The sequence below is a fragment of the Macrotis lagotis genome, chromosome 8, assembly GCF_037893015.1.
Source record: "Macrotis lagotis isolate mMagLag1 chromosome 8, bilby.v1.9.chrom.fasta, whole genome shotgun sequence".
NCBI lineage: Eukaryota > Metazoa > Chordata > Mammalia > Peramelemorphia > Peramelidae > Macrotis > Macrotis lagotis.
Window position 1 is genome coordinate 134,487,519 of NC_133665.1, and position 21,915 is coordinate 134,509,433.

The 21,915-nt window shown below is 37.6% G+C and overlaps 1 protein-coding gene across 4 annotated transcripts in view; it reads left to right on the forward strand.

Annotated features, from left to right (window-relative positions):
* Positions 1-21,915, forward strand: part of MGLL (monoglyceride lipase) — a 167,730-nt gene that overhangs the window by 31,860 nt on the left and 113,955 nt on the right. The window lies entirely within an intron of this gene.

The following is a 21,915-nucleotide window of genomic DNA, read 5'->3' on the forward strand; positions in this document are numbered from 1 at the left end:
AGAATTTTAGCTGCTTTTGAGGGATATCTTACTTTCTAGAAAAATGTCTTTGGTTTTTTTGTAGCTGATTCAAGAAGCCTTACAGTCAGATGATTTCTTTCCTAAAACTTCATGTATCGTCCCTAGGCTACCATTGTTTCTCAGAGAGCTCCTTTATTGTCCCATCTTTGGTTCAAGTGTAAACTTTTTTCAAACTTATATCTGGCTCCTAAACTCGGGGAGATATCCCAATGGGTCTATAGAATTTGTTGATGTTTGTTCTTTGTTCTTGGAGAAGATCATGACATCAGGGAGGCAATGCCATAACATGCAAGGGAAATGGTTTTATGTTTAGACTTTCATTCAGCAAATAGTCCTTGAGTGCCCACTATGTACGGGCAGGCTGTGAGAATTCAAAGACAAAAACCAGACTATCATCTTTCAGGAAATATTTCAAGAATGTGTTATTGAACAGAAGCACAAACTGAGGAAGTTATGGTATTTTTAAAAATAGTATTTGGGGATTAAAAAGGACCTTAGAAGAGGGAGGAAAGGAAACAAACCCTTGCTATGTACCAGATGCTGTGCAAATATCTCATTTGATCTTTCCAACAATCCAAAAAGGTAGGACTATTGTTAGCTCCATTTTACAGATGATTACACCTAAGCTGATAGAGGTTAAGTGATTTTCCTAGAGTCCCCCAACTAGTAAATGTCTTCCTGAGTACTCTCACTACTGCTCCACTATGAAGAAAACTAAGATCTAGAGAACTCAAATAACTTACCCAAAATCACATAGTTGGTAGGTGGAAGAGTTGAGATTTGAACCCAGGTCCTGAAATCACTGGGGGATTTTTTTTTTTGCTACAATACAGTTCTATACTATTACCATTTTATGAGCAATTTTTGAGTTAGTGTGACACTGAGTGTAGGTGTCTACAATCAAGTCAGAGAATGAATTAAAGCAGCAAAACCTTAAATGTTAATACAGGGGTCATTAATTTGGATTTAGCATAGGTCAGCAAGAAAATTGAATGTGGCTGTGTCTATATCTATACTTCTATAATAATTGACTTTAATTTATCATACTTATAGCTCTTTGAAATTTGAAAAGCTTTTTTCTATTCATTATTTAATTTGATTCTCATAACAATCCTGGGAGATAGGCACTATTATTATCCTCATTTTACAAATGAAGAAACTGAGGGAGAGAGGGGTGAAGTGACTTACCCAGGAATATATAACTATACATTGTCTAAGACATAATTAAAAGATCAGGTCTTTCTGATTCCATGTCCAGTCAGAATTCTGCCAATGAATAGCTGGTACAAATAGAATCATAGATTTAGAGTAGAAAAGGATGTTAGATAATATTGAGAATGTTTCTCTTTTTTTACAAATGAGGAGACAGAGGCCCAGGGGGGATGAAAAAGACTTACCCAAAGTCACCCATAGTAAATGACAGAGCCATTAATAAATCCAGTGCCTCTAATGCCAAGGTAACATCTTTACCCCCTGCTGTGTTGCTGTTGCCCACCACTTTATTTGAACATTTTAAGAAATTATGACATTGTCAATGTGGCCACTGAAGTCACCATAGAATCACAAACCTTCCACACTTTAATAGATTGTCTTTGAAACCTGCTGTGGTTGAAAAATTCATCTCATATGTTCAGTCATTTTGCTGTGTCCCTTGTTGAAGTCATACTATCCATTGGGTTTTCTTGGCAAAGATACTAGAATGGTTTGCCATTTCCTTCTCCAGCTTATTTTACAGGTAAGGAAATTGAGGCAAACAAGGTAAAGTGACTTGCCCAGGGTCACATAGCTAATAAGTATCTGAGGCCGGATTCGAAGTCATGATGATATCTTCCTCATTCCAGGCTCACCATTGCACCACCTAGCTGCCATTACATTATCTTATTAGAAAGCTATGTGTGAATGAATATCTTATTTTATTTGAAGGGAAATTGCAAAGCCACTTTGAGAAAAACTAAAAGATTGAGCAGGTGATAGATCTACTTTTCCCATACTCCCCCATTGCATAGCCTTTTTCTTCTTTCCTCCCTGCTGAAAATAAAGAGCTTATCTCTGAACCTGATACAGAGGAATAGCCCAAGTTGAGGAAGTATTTTATTCAGTCTTTACTAGAATTCCTTGGACGTCTAAAGGCTTCTAACCTGGAGCATAGGTTATTTGTACTGTATGAGTAAAGTTCTGCTATGACATTATTATGAAGACAAGGTATTATTAATAATTCATACAGAAATATTTGCTTCTGAAAAAATGAGAGAAATGGATATAATTATTGTTGGTCTAAGGAAAAGAGCACTGAAATTTTTTAGATTATTTAGGCTGGTCATTAGCTAGCTATATAATCTGGGGAGATCACTTCCCCTATTTAGATCTCAGGTCCTTACCTATAAAATGGGGGAGAAGACAGGCTACATACTGAAAACCATTGTCTGAAATAAAAAGGTAGTAGTTTTGTTTTTATTGTAGGGAGAGGAGGAGGAAATGATGAGTTTTGCATCATTTGTTTTTAATTTGGAAATGTCCAGTGGACAAGGAACATGGGGAAGTGTAGTCAGGAATGAACGGACAGTGGTAGCCATTAACCATTTTCATAGTGGTGACCAGTTGAGGGTTAGAGAATTGATGAGCTTTCAAGGAGAGAAGCAAGACCAATGCGAAAAGGCAGATGGTAGGAACAGACAGGTAACAGGTTGCAAAAGGACCCACAAAGGAGACCAAGGAAATCTGACCAGAGAGGTAAGAGGAGAACCAGAAAGCCACTGAAGCTAAGAGAGATGGTTGGATGGAAGCCAAGAGGCGACCTGTGATGTCCAATATTTTGGATCTTTTGGAGAGACTGGACATGGAAAAGGGATCAAGTTCTATGCAGCTGGAAATAACCAGACTCCTATAGAAAGTGGACGGCCACACTGGGAAGAACAAAGACTTGTCAGCTCTCAGCCTGTTCGTGTTTCACTTTGCAAGAGTCTTGATAAATTCTGCACAATATTGTTTAAAAGCTCATTCTACCACTTTGTTTCGTGCTGGTTGGTTGCTGGGTCTGGCTTTGAAGGTTTCTATGAAAATGTATCTTTGCTATGGCTTGCAATTTTCTAGTTGAATAACTTTCTGAATTGACTCAAGTTAGGAATTTGTTATCCTTACATTGGGACAGAATTTAAAAGGTTCATTGCTTGGGGAAGTTAATGGAAAAGGATTTGGTTGCATTGCTTGTTATTGTACCCTCTCGGGGCCTCAGTTTCCTCTTCTGTAAAATGAAGGAGTTGGCTAGATGATCTCCAAGGTCCCTTAAGTGTTCTAAAAATGATTCATCCAGATGATATAGCTTTCTTGCTATATCTACAGTCTGCTCTTGGACTTCTAGGAGTGAAGGCACAACCTAGAACAATGACTTTTGAGTATTTTAATAACTAAATCTCTTGCAAAGGGCCCAAATGGACCTGTCCCATGCTTAGAATATAGCTAATCATGCTAGGCTTCTGTGTATTTTGTTATTGTTTAGTCATTATTAGTCATGTTTTGCTGAATGGTTTGCCAATTTTTTCTCTAGCTCATTGGACAGATAAGGAAACTGAGACAGGATTAAGTGGCTTGCCCAGGGTTATAAGTTATCTTCCTGACTCGAGGTCCAGCATTCTATACACTCTGTACTATGTTATATTCATATTCATATTCATATTCCCATATACTCTTTTCTGAAGACATGTGAGACATGAGGGACATTGGCAAAGTTCCACATAATAATGCATGCCCCTATCAAAGAAATTACTGTGCTCTATAAGCAAAGCAGAATTGCAGTAGCACTAAAGAAATTTAGAGCCATGGTTAAATGGACTATTTGTGCCCAACCTGTGCCAGAGCCTTCTGAGTTCATATTGGTCTGCAGCCAAAGTTGGACATATGCACCTTGACTCAATGTGGTGGTGTCATTTTGGTCATCTTTAAGCACAAAGGACAACCAGTCAACACAAATGTATGCAGCCCTTAGGGAGAGGGCTTGTGATATAGATAAATAGAGAATTCTCACATGAGGAATCTCCCTCTACTATTGCAGACTGGCACCTGCTCTCCAGACTTGGACAGACTTTGATCATTGAGAGGTTAAATGACTTACTCAGAGCCAGCCAGTCATTCTATGTGAAAGTTGAGGCTTGATCTCTGTCTTCTGAGCTATAAGGTTGGATCTTTCTCTATAATACTTGCAGGTGTCAAACATGTGGCCTTTGGGGCCAGATTAAAATATAATTGAGAAATATCATTTTAGATAATATATAATATTTTAGATAAATATACAATAATATATCTAATATATGTATATATACACAAAAATATTTGTGTGTATATATATATAATGTATGCTTTAAAACAAGTCAATATGTGGGTCACAGGGTCCTTATGTTCATACTAGTGCCCCCTCATTTCTATTTGAGTCTGACACCTTTGCCTCTGGAAATATTCTCTATTTTTCTATATTATCTCTCTCTTACTCTGTGTCCTATGTTATATTAATATCTATATTCACATAAACTCTTTTCTGAAGACATGTGAGACATGAGGGACACTGGAAAAGTTCCACCTAATAAAGCTTGTCCATATCAAGGCAAGTACTGTCTCTCTGTGTCTCTGTATTTGACTCTGTCCATCTCTCTCTGTCTCTGTGTGTGTGTATGTGTCCCTCTATATGTATGTCTACCTCTCTGTCTCTACCCTTCCCCCCCATAAAATTAGGCTAAGTTTTACATATGAAAGGGTTCGTTCAACTCTCTCATGTCAGTTTACATGCTTAGGTTTATAAAGGTCATAGAGCCTGGATTCAATCCCAGGTTCTTTGACTCCATATCTATTTTTTTCATGATGCCACACTAAGTAGATGTATTAGAGGTTAATGTCCAATTTGACAAACTTAATCTCTTAACTTCATGTTTTTTATTGAAACTTTTTTTTTTGTACTTGGTCTAAGCTAAATGGGTAGCTAGGTGGCTCAGTGGATAGAGCACTGAGTCTGGAATCAAGAAGACTCCTCTTTCCAAGTTCAAATCCAGACTCAGATATTTACTAGTTGTGTGACCTGGGCAAGTCTTTTAATCCTGTTTGCCTCAGTTTCCTCATCTGTATGACAGCTGGAGAAGAAAATGGCAAACCCAGTATCTTTGCCAAGAAAATCCCAGATGGGGTCATGAAGGAGTTGGATTGGACAACAACACAAAGTCAAGCTAAATATAACAGAAAAGAATAATTTACAATTCCCAAGAATAAATGAAAAGTTAAACATTTTGATTTGTGTAATTACAACAACATTCCCAGGATGTGGAATGAATAGAGAATAATTTCAGAGTTGGCCTTTTCACATTCAGGGCCAATTTAAAATCTTTTATTTTTTTAAGTGTCTGAGGTCACATTTGAACTCAGGTCCTCCTGACTCCAGGGCCAGTACTTTATCCTCTGCACCACCCAGCTGCCCCGTCGGGGCTCAATTTGATAGAAGTTTGACTTTGTTGTTGTTTAGTCATTTCAGTTAACACAAAAAAAGAGGAGAGACATTGTTTTACATATTTTTGCAAATCTCTTTAATGTCCTACTTAATAGAAAACAGCTGGTTTTTTATGTCTGCTTTTGCATTCAGATTGTTGAAATAATTTTGCTTTGGTTGAAGTATCAGGAGGAAATATGACATCACACAGATATAGTTGGAAAAGGGAGAAATATTTTAATAGACAAATCATGTCTTAGTATTATTACGAAAATAGTCTTGATCTTGTAGTCTCCCTTAAAGGTTTTTGGGAAACCAACCACCAACCCCGTGCCCAAATTCTTAGACCACACATGGAGCATCAAGCCCTAACCACAGTAGACTCTCCCAGAGTGAGCCAGATCAGCCTCAAGGTTACAGCATAGTGCTGCCTCTTAATTTTCTGTATTTTGTTCAAGTTAGAGATTCTGGGTGGTTGATGACAAAAATCCAGTGTCAACTAAACTGAACTCTGAAAGAAGAGTTTTCTAACGTCTGGTAGAATAGGATGCCATCTTTTCTAGTAGTGTATTCTGGTAGTTGTCTGCTCTGAAGGAAAGAGATCAAAGAATATTTGTGATGAAAGAGACCCTAGAGATTTTGCAGTTTTAGAGATGAGGAAACTGAAGCCCAGAAAGGGGAAGGTCATATAGTGGATAAATAGCAGAGCCAGGATTGCTTCTTTTCTATTAAGGGACCCTTTGTAATTGTCACTTTTCCATCAGAAGGCATCCCATCTGCTGCTTCTACTATGGTACTAAGAATTTCTATGCAGTTAGGTCAAATGGCAATCAAAGTCATTGCTGCTGACAAAAGCATTTCTGATTGCAGAGCCTAGCATATACATTAGCCCAGTCGGTTTCTAGAATAGAAGCAAGACTGATATAGAAAAAGGCTAAATGGATATAGAATGGATTGGAAAATGCCTACTTACCAATTTTGCTCCTTACTTCCTTGTGACCCTAAGTAGATTACTTTTTTCTGGGCCTCAGTTTCTCTTTCTGTAAAATGAGGGAGTCATACTGTATTATTTTTGGAGGTTCCTTCCAACTCTAAATCTGTGATCCTGACAAGGATAGGGGAAAAAATTCACTGTGAAGTTCCTTTCAAACAAGAAACTCCCATATACACAGAAAACACTCTTTGGCTTGTGAATGTTTGATTTGTACAGAGTTTGTGAATTTGTTTATTCAAATCAGATTTATTAAGCATTGTGTACTATATAGTTTCAATGTTTTGCCCAAAGCACTAGGAGAAATTAAAAAATAAGTCAAAAATAAATAAGTCACAGTTCCCTTCCTCAAGGAATTTATCATCTAATAGGGGAGACCAGACTTATGTAACAGTAATCCCAATTATTAGATTAGATAAGGGAAAAATCACTGTCAAGGGGATCAGGGAAAGCTTTAAAAAGAGGCAGCATTTGATCTGGACCGTAAGGGACCAGCAGAGATGGGGGGGAGGGAGGAGCCAAAGAAAACATATTAGCCAAGGAATGATATGAACCAAAGAAATGGAAAAACATGAGATAATGTTTGGAGAACAGTTAGTAAACCCATTTGGTTAAAGCATGAAGCATATGAAGGGATTACTTTGAAACAAAGGCTGGGAAGGTAGTTCTGAGTCAGATTATGAAGGATTTTGGGTGTCAGACTAAGGAATCTGGATTGATTCATCAGGCAATGGGGATATGCTGAGGGGTTTTTGCTGGGCATCTGAGAGATGTGATCAGACTTATTCATGAAGTTAATTGATCCAGGAGTGCTGTATAAGATGTGTTGGAGAGAAGCTGGAAAAGATGAGAATACTTCTGTTGAAACTGTAATTAGGAAAGTATCAATGAGATTTGGAGACCAGGTGAAATACATTGTAAACAACTACATCATCATTCTGGCATCATGTAGAGATGAGTTTAGCTGGGGCACATGGGAGGAAGGGCTGTTAGTAAGCCTGGCCAACAGTTGAGTTTTCTTTTGTTGCAAACTTTTTGGAGGATCGAAGGAAGAAGCTGAGAAAAAATATGCCTCTCAGGCTCAGGGAGAGTTGCCTTGTCAGGGCCACCTGAGAAATTTATCTCAGATGGGTGTGTTTGGAATTTTTTCACTGTGTCTAGATGGCTCAGTGGATAGAGTGTTGGGCCTGGAACATTAAGTTCAAATCCAAATGCAGACACTTACTAAATATGACCTTGGTTATTTAACTTCTGTTTGTCTCAATTTTCTCAATATAAAATGGAAATAATAACAAGATCTACTTCACAGGGCTGCTGAGGGGATTGAATGAGATAGGGAATGTTTGTATTCTTCTTCCACTGACTGTGTGTGTGTGCGTGCGTGCGTGTGCATGTGTGCATGTGCATGCATGTGTGTGTGCGTGTGTGCGTGCTGTGGTATCAATCTTATGGTTGGAACAGTGTCTGTCAAAGTTTGGGCTGATAAGGGCTGTCTTGATGACAAAGCCATTCAGATGCAATCTGGACTACTTTTCTGATCAAGAGATTGTTCTGAGACTTCTCCCATTTTGTTATGGATGTGTGTTTCGAATGGATGTTAAGCTATGTATGAGACTCACAAAGCAAAGTATACCAATAGTCTCTATGATGCAGTGGGAAGAAGACTAGTCTTGGAAGCCAAAAAGTGTAGATAGGAGTCAAATTCCAGCTCTTTCCTATTTATTATTTGTGTGATGTTGGACAAGAAATTTCCCTTCTCTGGACCGTAGTTTTTTCCTCCACACAATGAGAGTGTTTATACAACCTTTAGTCTAATTAGCTCTGAGAGTCTATGATTTTGCCATAGGATTTAGCAGATAGTGTTAGCAAGTAGTGGCAATACAAGGTTATATAATGAAGGAAGGAAGAATGGAGTAATCTCCTAATCTCTTGGCTCCCATAGGTTCTGTTTTCTTTTATTTTGAGCAGACATCTGAACTCATCTACAGCATTTGTTATTATTCAGACTTCTATTACAATGGAACCTACCCACCATGTGGCTACAAAGAGAGCCTGACTGACCCCTGCAAAGGATCAAATTCCTACAAACTGTTTCCTTTCCAGTTTATGGAGGGTTCCTTCTGTTCTAAGTGAGTGATCTGTGAACAGAATGATAAACCATGTGTTTGGAGGATGGGTCACACTAGATCAGGGCAAACAAACTCCAGGAGGACTCCCAAGTGTAATTGAGACCCACTGTGATCTTATTTTGCCCAAATGTTCCTATTAAACTCTTCAAGGTCAATGGTCCAGGGACAGAGACTTAATCAGTTTAGCCAGTGAATTGGGAGAGTAATCTGAGATAAAGCTATAAAAGGTAGGTGATGCTATGTTTTAGTGAGCCTTGAAGGCCAGTCAGAGAAATTGGAACTTAACTGGGGAAAGGGAGTCCAAGAAGACTTTTAAGCAGAGGAACAACATGACCAAATCTCCTAATGAGAATGATCCTTCTGTCGGCAATGTAAAGAATGTATTGGGGCAGAAAAGAGTGATGGTATAAAAAGATCATTCAGGTAGCTACTGTGAATGGTCTGTGTAAGTGGTAGTGAGGAACTGGATTAGGATGATAGCAAAAGGGCATCAAGGATAGCATAGATCCAAGGGATGGTTTAAAGATAAAATTGAAAGCTCTAATGACTGATTATTGGAAATGGGGAAAAAGGAAAAAGTCAAAATGGACAAGAAAATTCTAAAAATGGAACACTGGGTGACTTATGAAGCCACAGACAATGGAGTTAGAAGGAGGAACAATTTCAAGGGAATTGGTTGGGGACCTGCTGAGTGTGCTTGTGGAGTCTCTAGGAGATGATGTCCTATAAGCAGTTAGAGATATAGGACTTTTATAATACAGAGAAATATAAAGAATTGGAGAAAGTCCTTCCAGTTTGGGCCTATGTGAGATCATACCTCTAAATGTGCAATGTGGTTCCTGCTCTCACAGAAGCACCAGAAGCTTGAAGGACATTGCCCACCACCACAGGCAAATAAATAGCTTTAAAATCTAGATGAATGATAGGGTCATCATTTGCTTTTTAGAGGGGATTTAAAATTTATATACTACTCCCACCATGGATAGAAATGGCAAAAACTTGGAAAGAATAATCCCCAATGATATTATTGTATTATAAGATTTACAAAGTCATTTTTTTATTATAATGTTATGATGGAAACAATGCAAGTATTACCCTCACCATTTTAGACATGAAATATTTAGGATCTTGAGAGACAAAATGAGTTAGGAACTTTAGGGTGAAAAGGGCTTAGAAATAATCTATTTTTGCCTAAAGTTTTATAGTAATGGCAGACTTGAGAACATAGGTCTCCTAATTTCAAATCAATTAACCAGTAAGTATTTATTCAGTAATTATTACATAGAAGGCAATCTTCCCACTCTATCACACTTGTTGCTAGTCAGGACATGAACCTGTCTTCTGATTAACAAATCACATCCTTCACTTATTTGTACCATAGTAATCTGCCTGCTGGCCTATTGCAGATTCAATGCCAAGAAAGTTTCTTTGCATGAGAAAGGAGTTCCAGCAGAAGATATGCCTCCTCATTAAAAAGGATAAAAATCCCACATATACAAAAATATTCATAGCAGCTCTGTTTGTAGTGGCAAAGAAATAGAAATCAATTGGGGAATTACTGAACAAATTGTGGCATATATGTATGTGATGGAGCACTATTGTTCTATAAGAAATCAGGAGGAATAGGATTTCAGAAAAGCCAGGAAAGGCTTGCATTAATTCATGCTGAGTGAGATGAACAGAACCAGAAGAACATTGTACATCCTAACAACAACATCGGGTGATTGTCAACCATGGGCAACCATGATGCTCATTCCATCAGTGCAATAATCAGGGACAATTTAGGGAATTTGTGATGAAGAATACCATTTGTATCCAGAGAAGGAACTATGGAGTTCATTTTTTTTTAATTTTAGAAAGGTTTTATTTATTTTGAATTTTACAATTTTTCCCCCCAATCTTGCTTCCCTCCCCCCCCACCTCCCACAGAAGGCAGTTTGCTAGTCTTTATATCATTCCCATAGTATGCACTGATCTAAGTTGAATGTGATGAGAGAGAAATCATATCCTTAAGGAAGAAATATATAGTATGAGATAATAGCAGAATTACATAATAAGACAACATTTTTTTTAATTAAAGGTAATATAGTCTTTAGTCTTTGTTCAAACTCCACAATTCTTTCTCAGGATACAGATGGCATTTTCCATCACAGATACCCCAAAAGGTTGATCATCACTCCCATGTTGCTGTTAGGGTGTACAATGAAACTATGGAGTTTAAACAAAGACAAGATTATTATCTTCAGTTTTTAAATGTTGTCTTATGTAATATCTAATTTTGCTATCTCTAATTTTTTCTTCCTTTTGGATCTGGTTCTTTCACAACAATCTCTGCTTATCATGGATGCAAATAAGGCCTCTATCAGATTACCTTCTGTTGGGGCGGGGAGAAGGAGGGAAGGGAGGGAGGGAGGGAGAAAAATTGTAAAAATCAAAACCTCACAAAAAATGATTGGTAGGGGGGGCAGCTAGGTGGTGCAGTGAATAAAGCACTGGCCCTGGAGTCAGGAGCACCTGGGTTCAAATCTGGTCTCAGATACTTAATAATTACTTAGCTGTGTGGCCTTGGGCAAGCCACTTAATCCCATTTGCCTTGCAAAAAAAAATGATTGGTAGAAACTACCATTGAATGTAGTTGGAAAATAAATAAAATATTTATATAATAAAAAAAGAAGACATGCCTTCAAATTGACCCAAACAGACTATCTACCAGCTTAAGTTTTGAAGTAGTTATTTTTATCCTGATATCTGACTCACTGGGACAGATAGGTGACACAGTAGAGAGAGAGTTCCAGGCTGGCGCTGGGATGAAGAAGACCTGAATTTAAGTCTGGTCTCAGATATTTACTAGCTGTATGACTTTGGGCAAGTCACTTAATCCTGTTTGCCTCAGTTTCCTCATATGTCAAATGAACTGGAGAAGGAAGTGACAAATCATTTTAGTATCTTTGCCAAGAAAACTCCAAATGGGTTCACAAAGAGTCTGATATAAATGAAAATTACCAAACAACAACATTTGACTTATTTCTCCCACATTCCCTTTTTGTTGGGTGTATGACATCTTGCAATCATCGTAGAAAAATGACTTGCTCAGAGTCCTTTATTTTGTCTCTTTCTGTGTTTAAAGTGTTCTTGAAATTGAGGGCAGTCTCCAACATTTGAGTTCAAATTGAATGGCAGGTGAAATAGCCCTTCACTTTGCAATTTCTAAAAGGTATATTATATAATGGAAGGAATTTGCAAGATACTGGCCACCTTTCATGGAAATAGTTTTTTTTTAAATATCATAATCTTGAAATCATTTTCATAAAGGAGATTGTTATGCTTTTTATGAAACTATTTGCCCTATTTTTAAGGACAAATAGTCCAATTCTTTTGTGTCACGTTTCTCCTCTCTGAGACTTGCCCTTTTATCTGAGACCTCAGAGGCTTAAAAAGCTTTGGAATCAATTTCACAAGCATTGATTAAGAACCTATTATATGAATTCAAGGCATTATGCTAGGGATATCAGGGTGAATCAAGATATAAATCCTATTCTTAAAAGTTTATAATCTAAGAAGAGGGATAAGACATTTACATAAATAATTGTGATACCAGGTGAAATCTGACCCTAGGAATGGACTGTTTCAGACAAAATGCTATGAGAAATCTGAGAGAGTTCATATTGTGAAGTGGGGATTAGGAGGAAGATCAGGGAACTTTTCATGGAGGAGAAAGTAGCACTAGATTTGAGATTTAAATGGAGGAAGGAATGTAAACAAGTGGAGAGCTGAGTCCATTTTAGACATGGGATATGGCATGACCAAAAGCAAGGAAACAGGATGGGAGAGGATAGAAATGAGTAATTGTGAGCAGTCCCATTTGGACAGGTCACAGAGGAGCAGTAGGAGAGTAAATTAGAAAGGTAGATTGGAGCTAGATTGCAGAAAGCCTTGAATATTAAAGATAAATCCTTCACACGGACATACACAAATGTATTTAATTTTTAAAAATAATTTTATAAGTTTAAATTAAATTAATTTTTAAAAAAAATTTATTATATTCAGTAGGCAATAGAGTTCTAATCAAGGCTTTTGAGTAGAGTATTATGTATAGTTTACTGCATTAAGAAAGTTAAATGAGGGGTGGCTAGGTGGCTCAGTGGATAGAGCACGGGCCCTGGAGTCAGGAGGACCTGAATTCAAATCCAACTTCAGATACTTAATAATTACTGGCTGTGTGGCCTTGGGCAAGCCACTTAACCCCATTTGCCTAGTAAAAACCTAAAAAAAAAGTTAAATGAAAAAGTTGTATGAAGGCTATATTTGAAAAAGTCTATTGCTGGAACTTAATTAGTTCCAGCAAGAGTTCAAGCTAGTGATGAAGGCCTGAATGAGGATTAATGGTGAAAGTGGCAGTGGAAGGAAATGGAAAGATTTGAGAGACATTTTAGCACCAGATTGACTTTGGGGAAGGGAAGCTAGAGATGAAAACTCCTTATTGAACAAGAATTATTTATTTATTATTTTTTTTTATTTTTATTTTTTTGAAAGGCAGTGGGGTTAAGTGATTTTCTTAAGGTAACACATCTGAGGCTGGATTTGAACTCAGGTTCTCCAGTCTCCAGGACTGGTGCTCTGTCTACCAAGGATTCATGGTTATTAATATTCCTTCCTATTCTAAATCCAAGGGCAGTAAAGAGGCTCAATAGATAGCATACTGAACTTGGGAGTCAGATTGTAAGAACCTTGAGGACAGAGACCAGTAGTCACTTAAATGTTTATTGGATTGGAGGAAGATCCAAGTTCACATCTTGCCTCAGATACTTACCATCTGTGTGACCCTGAGCAAATCACTTAATCTCTGTTTCTGTAAAATGTAGATAATAGCACCCACCTTCCAGGATTGTTTTGAGCCTTAAATTAAATTTGTAAATTTGTAAAGAGATTTGTGAATGTTAAGGTACTGTAATGTTAAGGTACTATAAAAAGGCTTGTTATTATTAGCTATAATCTTGGTATTCAAGGCTCTAAAATGGCCTACCTCCTTTTTTTGATTTAGCCAAATTTATTTATTATTATGTCTTTTCATAAAATCTCTGCGGCAGCCCAGCCAGTTGCTCACTTTCCCCCTTGACAGGCCATTTTATTTATCCTTTATGCTTTCACTTATACATATATAATGCATACATTTACATTACATAATTAAACCTTTATACTTCCATTTATTTTCATCATCCTCCCTCAAATCTCCTTTTCCTCTTGCTACCAAAATTCTACCCATCTTTCTTTGCATAGCACATTTCAGCAGAAAGCTTTCCTTAATTGCACTAATCCACAACGATCTCTCCTCTTGATCTCCTCCTTATAGTTCTTAACTGTCTCCCTCGTGTAAGTTTGACATTGGGAATTAAAAAAAAAAAATGAAAACAGCCCCTGCCTCAACGAGCTTATAATCTGCAAGAGGAATGTAACACATACAGAAAAGTGGATATAAAGTATATTGAAGTCCATACAAAGTAAACACAGAGAAATTTTGGGAAGAGGAGAAAGTTCCAAATTGGAAGGATTAGAAGAACCTTTTTGAATGAGGTGGTACTTAAGGTGACCTTTTCTTTGCTTCATTTCTTGCCTAGCCTGAATCACTGAATGGGCATTGCCTCAGACAAACTGAGGCCCGGGAAAGAATTTAGCTTAAAAAGGTCAAGGTTTCCCACTGCATCCAGGGCCATCTCCAGTCTCCCAGCTTCATATCTGGCCACTGAACCCAGATGGCTCTAGAGGAGACAGGGAGGCTGGCAATGTTACACAGCCCCCCCCCCCCACTTCAAATCCAATTCACTTACAAGTCATGACATCACCTTCCTGGTATCCTGTCCTCTTCTAGAACAAGGACAAACAACAACAAAATAAAACAAAGGAAGTTCTACTGAAAGCTGAATACATGCATACAGAATATGTAGACCTTTTCATCTAGCTTATAAAACACAGGAGAGAAAATAATGTGAAAGCAATATGGAAAGATAGAGTGGAACCACATAGTGAGGCACTGTCCATGTCAGACAGAAGAGAGTTTCCACAGCTTCCAGAGCAGAGGAGAATTATTTTCATAGGCTGTAGGGAGGAATGGATTGGAGAAGGGGCATGACCTGAATGTCACCATGTGAGTACGGTGAAGAGAATGGACACAAGGAGTGTCGAAGAGGTAGAATTTGTAAGAATTGTCAACTGATTGAATTTGGGTGAATAAGATGGAGGTGGGGAACCTGGGTGATCAGAAGGAAGATAGTGCTTTCAAAAGAAAGCAGAGTTGAGATGAGGTTCAGGCTTTGAAAATAATGAGCTTGAGATGCCTGTGGAACATAGAGTGGGGCAGCTGGTCAATGTCTTTGCCATTTAACCTGTGTATTTCTTAACTTCCCAACGAGAATTTTAAGTTCCTAGAAAGCAGATTGTATTTTTTTATTCTTTCACATCCCCAGTGGTGTTCAGCTCAGTATTGAATCAACACTGGCTTCTAATCCTGGTTCTGATTCTTAATTATATGACCCTGGCCAGATCATTTCTCTTAAGACCTTAGATTTGTCATCTATAAAATGGGGATAAATAGTTCTTTCCCTCCTTGCTTACAGAGTTATTGTTAGGCAAAGTTTTTATCTTATAGGTAATAAATAGAACCTTACAGCTCTCTCAGAAGGTGAACCTAATATTATTATTATTATTATTATAGAAGGTAGTTAATAAATATTATTGAATTGGGAGATCATCAGGGTTTCACCATGTGATGGAACCATGGATACAGAGGCAAGACAATTTGCTTACAAAATTTGAAGTGGGGGAGTCTAGGTGGCACAGTAGATAGAGCACTGGCATTGGAGTCAGGAGTACCTGAGTTCAAATCTGGCCTCAGACACTTAATAATTACCTAGCTGTGTGGTTTTGGGCAAGCCACTTAACCCTGTTTGCCTTGCAAAAACCTAAAAAAAAAATTGGAAGTGGAGTATAAAAAGTTAAATTTGGAATTCCACAGAGTCCTACTGCTTCTATTTCAGTTATGGGAAATGGATCAGGTCCATCCATCACAGACTCACATATAGTCTCTTTAACAAAAGCTGGTATGAGATTTTGAGTATTTTTCCTAACAAAGATTCAATCCTGAGAATTTTAGTGCTGGAGTCACAGAACTAGAAATCCATCAGAATGAGTGGGAAATCACATACCATTGTACTATATACAATGAACAAAAACATTTTCCTTGGGAAAGGAGGGAAATGCAAATTGCCATTCCCTCTTGAATTCAGATTGTATGTAAGATCATGTGCAGAACTGGTCATAAGAACCTCAAGAGGTGGTGGAGAGAGGAGAATCCTGTGGGAAGGAAGGACTTCATCTACTGGGAGTTGTCAACTTTCTCACTTGAGTGGAAATGAAATGATTCTATCTTTGTTAGCCTCTCTCCCTCTCTTTCAGTCTGCTCTTTCACTATCCCTCTCCCTCCTTCCTCTCTCTCTCTCTCTCTCTCTCTCTTTCATTCTCATAAATATATATTATATATATTTAAATTTATCTACTATATGATTTATATAAATATATATAATATGTGTTTGTGTATAATTTAATAGCTATTGATGAAAGACAAAAGACAAAATAAATATTTTTCATGATCCCTTAACAGTTCACAAAATAGAACCAAATGAACTAACAAACAAAATGTGTTTCCCATTCTAATTCCATCTGAAGTTATTTGAGACTTATTTTCTTTCTGGGTCTGGAGTCAGGAAGACCTGAGTTCAAATATGGCCTCAGACATATACTTCATTTGTGATCCTGAACAAGTCACAACCTCCATTTACCTCAATATCCTAACCTGTAAAATGGAAATAATTATAACTTCTTCCTCCCAATGTAGAAGAATCAAATGAAATAATATTTTTATTCAACACAGGGTTTAGCACATAATAGGTGATTAATGTTTGTACCCTTCCCCTCTCTTCACTTTCCCTCTCTCTCTTTCCTCTTCCTTTCTTTTTCCTAATCTTTTTTCCTTTCCTTTCCTTTCCTTTCCTTTCCTTTCCTTTCCTTTCCTTTCCTTTCCTTTCCTTTCCTTTCCTTTCCTTTCCTTTCCTTTCCTTTCCTTTCCTTTCCTTTCCTTTCCTTTCCTTTCCTTTCCTTTCCTTTCCTTTCCTTTCCTTTCCTTTCCTTTCCTTTCCTTTCCTTTCCTTTCCTGTTCCTTTCCTCTCCTCTCCTTCCTTTCTTTTTCTTCCTTTTTTTCTTTCTTATTCTTTCCTTCCTTCTCTTCTACTTTTTTCTTTCCTTTGCATTCTTTCTTTATTCTTCCCTTTCTTCCTTCTTTCTGGTAGTGTTTGTAAGTATTCATTTAAGTATTCCTGGTTTCAGAGATCGATGCTTATATGATCTTGTGATCAAGTCAAAAGATGATTAATGCTAATCAGGCAATGGGAGGTTAATGATAACAAACAAAACCAAGTACAAGATCATATAGTTTATCCTGAATGACTAGTTGACCTCAAAAATTATACCTCCACCAACTACCATGAGAGAAGAAGAAAAAAGGTTGGATTGTGTGCTGGAAAAGCTAGAAAAAAACACAGGAGACATGAATTTTCATTCTGGCTTTAATACAAGGGTTTAGTACCTAAGTGCATCACATATCTTCATTTTTGAAATAAGATATTGAGCTACCTAGTGGATAGTTGGGAAATAATTAGATTTAGAGCCAGAAGACCAACCTTACCTCCTGTTCATTTGATCTTAAAAAAAAATCCCTTCATTCCTCCCCATCTTGTTATTTCTCATCTATAAAATATGGGGATTTGGAGCAGGTGATCTCTGTAGTCCCTTTCAGTTTGGGGCTTAAGTATGAAAGGCATTAAAGGAAGGTTCTTATTACTTGTGTGATTGTGAGCAAGTCTCTGCACCTCCCTAAGTTCATGTCTTCCTCATCTGTAAGATGAGGGAGTTGGTCAGCATTGTTGTGGATGTCTTTGCTAGCTCCAAAGCTTCGATCTATGAACCAGCTCTAGGAGGAGGTCATCCTCAGGACTGATTGCTTCAAACTCAGCCACTTGTGTGTATCTTCTGGTATTTTCCTCTATCCTGCTCCAGTTGCTCACCCCTCTCATGGGCAATTTATTCCTTAGCTCTGTGTCACAGAGTGCTAGGTGCCATATCAGTCCTTGCTGGGCCAGTTTCTGATGATCTTTTACTATGAAATTCTTTTTTTGGAATTACTTTGGGTGATGGTGATTTTATTCTTTTTCCTGACTATGTCAGTTAAGAGGAGAACTAGGAAAAATATCTAAGGCAAGCATCTCTCATAATGTAGTATTTTTTTATTGAGTTGGGTATTGTTTGAACAGAGAGTTTTAATAACTTTTTGCAACTCATTGTAGTTAACAGAATGACCCATTAGTGCCTATGAGTTTTCTAGTCAGTCTCCAAAGACCCCAGCATTTACTTGGTCATGTATTTTTAGAAAGCTGAAGTGGGTGTTTTTAAATGCAAGGGTTTTTACAAAGCTTTGAAGCAAAGATTTCAACCATGAGATCATGACCTACTCATAATAATAACTAAAATTACATAATGATAATAGCTCACATTTCTGGAGCAGTCTAAGATTCTTAAATCACTTACTTTCCAGTATCCCTGTGATGAGATGGGTTATATAAGTATCCTCTTTTTGATAGAAGGGGAAACTGAGATCAAATCACACTACTATCATCAGAGCCTGGCTTCCCAACTCCATCCTCTTGAAGTCCTACAAGGTAAATGAGAAGTTAATTGCTATGGCCACACCTCTCTTCCCATTCTCCTTCCATGGGAGTTGAACAGCACCTATGAGGAAGGATCCAGTATGTTTGGTAGAATCAATGCAAAACATTTAGAGGGAGAAAATGAACAGGAATCCCACAGGATGGGCAGACAAGGATGAGCTGTGATCAGTATTGTTAGAGGGAACATTCACATTGAGTTTAAAGACTGTAGGATCATGAGATCATAGTTTTTTAACTAGAAGAGAATGCTGAGATCTTTTGTAGATGAGGAGCTGAGCATCATAGCAGTTAAGTATGAAGCCAAACTTCATACAGCTAGTAAGCATTTGAGTCAAAATTTGAACCCAAGTCTTCTTGACTTACATGCAACACTATCAACAACATCATCCTGCCTCTCAATATCCATTGGAATATGCACAATCTTTTTCTTCGTCAGTGCTTATAAATAATTGTTTTTCTATAAGCATTGCTTCAGTATGTTAGAATTTACCATATTCTTTTCTGGGTACTAAAAGGAAGCTTAGAATTCACCTCTCATGGGTAAGCTATTTCCTCTAGAGAGGAATTTCTACATTACTCAGCTCCCACAGATTTAATTAGACCATCTCTATGCTGATTGTTCTCAAATCTCTCTATCCTATGCTAACCTCTCTGCTGCCCTCCAATCTGGCATTTCTAACTACCTTTCAGACATCCCAAATGAGATGTTCAGTAGAAATCTTAAATTCAATATGTCCAAAATAGAACTCATTATCTTCCTTTTGGCCCCTTTCCTTTTATTGGAGGGCAATACCATCTTCTCAGCTCCTCAAGCTGATAATCTAGGTGTCAACCTGTGATGTTTAAAAAGTTTCAGGACACGTAGTTTCTGAGTAATTTAATCATTTTATTAATAGGGCAAGCAGGTTATTAATGAAAAGATGATCATCTGGCCATCTCTTAGACCAAAGACCTCTAATGGTTATGGGGTTGAAGTTTATTTGCCCTTTGAAAAGGAGCCATTTCTACAATAACCAATGTCTTGAGGTACATGACTTGGGTCTTCAAATCTTGATCAAAGACAGAGACATCAATTTTCCTATCACCTGTCTTGATGATAAGGAGAACCAACTTTTCCCTGGACCTGTATGAGCAAACACTATGAGCAAAAATACATTTATTAGCCTCAACTTAAAATTTCTTTTACTGTCTCATTGGTTCTTGAACTGGGTAAATCTTTAAGAAATATTTCCCACAGTGGTTGGTTTCTAGATGAGAAAGTAGAAGGGGGGGGTAACTTTAGTCCCAATACAATAATTAGTTATCAAATATAAGAGAAAAATAATTATTTCTCACAGTCTAACTCCTATCTCCCTGCCCTTCTCATCAATATATTGGTAAGGGATATCATTTTAATCTCTGCAAGGTCTCTTTTCTCCTCTGACACTGCCACCACTCTAATACAATGCCTTTATCAACTCACACCTGGATTATTGTAGTAGCTGGTGGGTCTGCCTGCCTCAAGTCTCTCCCCACTCCACTCCTCTATTAGGCACTAAAGTGATTTTCCTAAAACATAGGTCTGATCATTTCACCCTTCCTCCCTTCTCCGCTCAATAAACTCTAGTGGTTCCTTATCTTCTCCAGGATAAAGCAAAATATGTCTGCTTGACATTCAAAGCCTTCATTAACCTAGCCCCCTCCCATTTTTCCAGTCTTCTTACTCTTCAGTCCAGTGACCCTGGCTTCTGACTTCTATAAACAAGACATTCCATCTCTTTAGCTGGCATTAACATTGACTGATCCCCATGCCTGTAACACTCTCTCTCCTCTGTTCTGCCTACTGACCTCCCTGGCTTCTTTCAGGTTCCTAATAAAATCCCATCTTCTACAGGAAGCTTCCTCACCCCTCTTAATTCTTGTGCCTTCCTTTTAAAAATTTTTTTTAATCTTGCATATACCTTCTTTGTACATAATTGTTTTCTTGCATGTTTCTCTGTTAGACTACAAGCTTTTAGAGGTCAGGCATTTGAAGTTTTTTTTCTTCCTTTTGTATTTCCAGTGCTTTTCATATAGTAGACACTTGAAAATGTTTATTGAGTGATTGAATTTTTATTTTAAATCTGAATCTCATCTGAATCATTTGTCAGTATATCTGAATTGCAAATATCATCTCTGCAGCAACTGTTGAAGTTTTAGCATTTATCTTTCCTAGTTCAATGACCTTGGCCTTCACCACATTTTCCCAAATCTTTGTTATAAGAAAAACCATAGCACTTTGTACAAATGTGAAATTTGCACCTTCTCTGTCCACTGCCCCACCAAGCTGAAAGTGATCCTCCTTCCTAAGGTTATCCTAAAGTGTTTTCATTTCCTCTCCTGGACTATAAACTCTGAGAGGGCAGAGACAACAGCATATTTTATCTTTTCCTCCTCAGTATGGTAAATAATAAATATTTGTTCAATTAAATTGAAATACAGTGTTTGTTATCATTTTATACTCAAAGGACTTTTAGAAATCATGGTTTATCATGCCCCCAATAAATAAAAACCACTCTTGGAATTGGACGATAGTTACTTTTCAATTTGGACTGCTCTCTGCTCCCTAAAGACTGGGCATCTCTCCCTGAATGTCTCTGCATTTGATGAGGTGATGCAATTTATAGAGAACTGAACCTGGAGTAAAGGAAGATCTGAATTCAAATCTGACCTCAATCATTTATTAGCTGTATGGTCCTGGACAAGTCTTTATATCTCTTTGCCTCAGTTTCTTCCATTGTAAAATGGGGATAATATCAGTAGCTTCATCACAAGGTTATCGTGAAGTTCAAATTAGGTAATATTTGTAAGTACTTCATTCCCTGTCTGACCCTTCCTCTCTTTAGGTTTTTTAGTTGTTTTTTTTTAAGGCAATGGGGTTAAGTGGCTTGCCCAAGGCCACACAGCTAGGTAATTATTAAGTTAAGTGTCTGAGGCTGGATATGAACTCAGGTACACCTGACTCCAGGGCTAGTGCTCTATCCACTGTGCCACCTAGCCTCCTCTTTTCCTCTCTTTATCAGAATCTCTCACTTAACATATCTAAAACAGAACTTATATTTTCCAAAAACTCATCTCTCCTCTAAACTTTACTAATCCCCATCTTTCTAATCTCTCAGATACAAAGTCCTATAGTGATCCTAACAGATTTTCTTTTTTCCTCATGTCCATCTCCTATGCAATCCAAAGAATCTGCCTCCATAATATCTCTCATAGTTGTCCTCTTCTGTCTGCCTAACAGTCCGGTCTTGTGGGTTCACCCGTGAATCTGCTCCATAGTAAGCAGACAGTGAGATGTTCCTTTAAAATTTTTTGGAAATTTCACACTTCAGACCATGATCACCTCTTGCCTGGACTATAACAATAGCCACCCAGCACTCCTATAAAGCATTATTTTTCTCTGAAAATAATTAGTTTATTGATTATTAGCAGAGAGAGGAATGACGTTATTTTTTAACTTTTAACTTTAATAGAACTTGACCACTGAATTTCGCTTTTCCATGTTAATCATTTTTTTAC